We start from the raw sequence: 2647 nt of genomic DNA, 5'->3' as shown, positions 1-2647 counted from the left end.
ACTGATTAACAAGAGAAAAGCATACAAATTCATTTAATATACATTTTATGTGACATGGAAGCCTTCGCAAGGAGATGAAGACCTGAAGAAACAGGTTAACCTGCATCTTTTGTGTGCCAGGTTTGATGAAATGGATAGTTGTGGAGAAGTGTGATTGCACAAGGGGGTATGATCTAATGATGATAAACTTGAGGAACTTTGCAAGGCCTGTTTCTTCAGAGTCTTCCTATTGTCTTCAAAGAAAAGGATATTCCAATGCCCATCAGTGATAGACTGGATAAAAAGAAAATGTGACACATATACACCATGGAATACTATGCAGCCATAAAAAGGATGAGTTCATGTCCTTTGCAGGGACATGGATGAAGCTGGAAACCAACATTCTCAGCAAATTAGCACAAGAACAGAAAACCAAACACTGCATGTTTTCACTCATAATTAGGAGTTGAACAATGAGAACGCATGGACACAGGCAGGGGAACATCACACATTAGGGCCTGTTGGGGGGTGGGGGGTTGGGGAGTGACAGCATTAGAAGAAATACCTAATGTAGATGACGGACTGATGGATGCAGCAAACCACCATGGCACGTGTATACCTATGTAATAAACCTGCACATTCTGCACGTGTACCCCAGAACTTAAAGTATAACAAAAAAAGGATATTCCTTTCCTCCAGGTATAAGGGTACACCTCTCTTTTTTTGAGATGGAGTCTCACTCTGTCTCCCAGGCTGGAGTGCAGTGGCCCGATCTCGGCTCACTGCAACCTCTGCATTCCAGGTTCAAGAGATTCTCCCACCTCGGCCTCCTGAGTAGCTGGGACTACAGGCATGTGCCACCAAGCCTGGCTAACTTCTTTGCGTTTTTAGTAGAGATGGGGTTTCACCATGTTGGCCAGGCTGATCTCGAACTCCCAGCCTCAGGTGGTTCACCCACCAGTCATTTGACCTGCTTCGGGGGGAAAGGACAGGGAAAAGGTGAGAGTGATCTTCCTGCTTCTGCTATTTTCTCAAATATTTTGGGACTCATGCCCTGAACCCAGTCTGCAGCCAGCCTATCATTTGGCTGTGTAAACAGGAACCCAGGTAAGGAAGGAAGTGCCAACAGAGAGAAGGGAAGTGGCGGCAGGGTCAGACTCAAACTCTCGCCTACCTCATTGTTCATTGCTCAAGGCCTGGTGGTATACACGTGTCTGTGAATAACCTGCCTCTGCTATGTGAATGCTTCTAACTGTTGTTCAGTTAACCCACTAAAAGAGAAAAACAGAATCAGACATCATGTGCCTCACAATGGAAAAACCACAGCATCTAGTATACTTACTAAAAAATGGAAGCTGGATTTTATTAGGTCTCCATATCTAATGATTAATTTGCATGAAATTAAGGGGAGAGAGAATTACGTTAAGAGAGACTATGGGGAGGCAATCAGCAAAATCCAGAATTAAGAATGTGAATAAGAAAATTGATTGGTTTCTCCACCAAATATACTGCATTACACACACACACACACACACACACACACACACACACACACACACAGGGAAATCTGTAGAATTAGAATAAGAGACTAGAACCATATCAACCAAATTCAATGCGTGAATCTTCAAATAAGCCAACTCTCAAAATATTTTTGAGGCAATCAGATCAGGGAAATTTGAGCCCTGATTAAATAGCTGGTATAATAAAGAATTATTGGCTGGGTGCAGTGGCTCACGCCTGTAATCCCAGCACTTTAGGAGGCCAAGGCAAGAAGATCATCTGAGGTCAGGAGTTCAAGACCAGCCTGGCCAACATAGTGAAAACTTGTCTCTACTAAAAATACAAAAATTAACTGAGTGTGATGGCACATGCCTGTAGACCCAGCTACTCAGGATGCTGAGGCAGGAGAATTGTTTGAACTCGGGAGGTGGAGGTTGTAGTGAGCCAAGATCATGGCACTGCACTTCAGGCTGGGCAACAGAGCAAGACTCCATCTCAAAAAAAAAAAAAAAAAAAAAGAATTATTAGGCTGGGCGTTATGGCTCATACCTGTCACAACTGTAATCACAGCATTTTGGTAGGCTGGGGCAGGAGGATCACTTGAAGCCAGGAGTTCAAGACCAGCCTGGGCAACATAGCAAGACCCCAACTCTACAAAAAATTTAAAAGTTAGCCAGGTAAGGTGGCATGCACCTGTAGTCCCACCTACTTGGGAGGCTGAGACAGGAAGATTGCTTTCACACAGGAGGTCAAAGTTACAGTGAGGTGTGATCACTCTACTGCACCCAAGCCGGGTGACACAGCAAGACCCTGTCTCTAAAACAGACAAAAAGAATTATTATTATTTTACATGTAATGAAGATATCATGGTTACATTGTTTAAGACCTTATATTTTAGAGATACAGACTAAAATATAAATGAAACTATATACAGTAATATGTAGGATTTACTCTAAATTAAACTCAGGGTAGGGGGAAATAGGTGAAGGTATTGGTGGAACAAAACTAGATGCCTACTAGTTAATAATTGTCAAAGCTGTTTATGGACACACTGTGGTTCATTATATGGCACTATTCTCTCTGTCTGAAATTCTCCATTATACTAAATTAATTTATTTATTGTTATTTATGTATTTATTTGAGATGGAGTCTCGCTCTGTCACCCAGG

At 42.3% G+C, this 2647-nt stretch overlaps 1 protein-coding gene across 1 annotated transcript in view; it reads right to left on the bottom strand.

Moving 5' to 3' along the window:
* ATOH7 (atonal bHLH transcription factor 7) overlaps nt 1-2647 on the bottom strand; it is a 35255-nt gene extending 32608 nt beyond the window's left edge. The window contains exon 1 of the mRNA XM_037733199.1: nt 2173-2647. The gene's annotated coding sequence lies outside the window, so the exon portion shown is untranslated. The remainder of the gene's footprint in view (nt 1-2172) is intronic.

The sequence above is a fragment of the Cebus imitator genome, unplaced genomic scaffold, assembly GCF_001604975.1.
Source record: "Cebus imitator isolate Cc_AM_T3 unplaced genomic scaffold, Cebus_imitator-1.0 Scaffold499, whole genome shotgun sequence".
Lineage (NCBI taxonomy): Eukaryota > Metazoa > Chordata > Mammalia > Primates > Cebidae > Cebus > Cebus imitator.
Note: the sequence above shows the minus strand (reverse complement) of the source record. Positions and strands in the feature narration are given on the sequence as shown.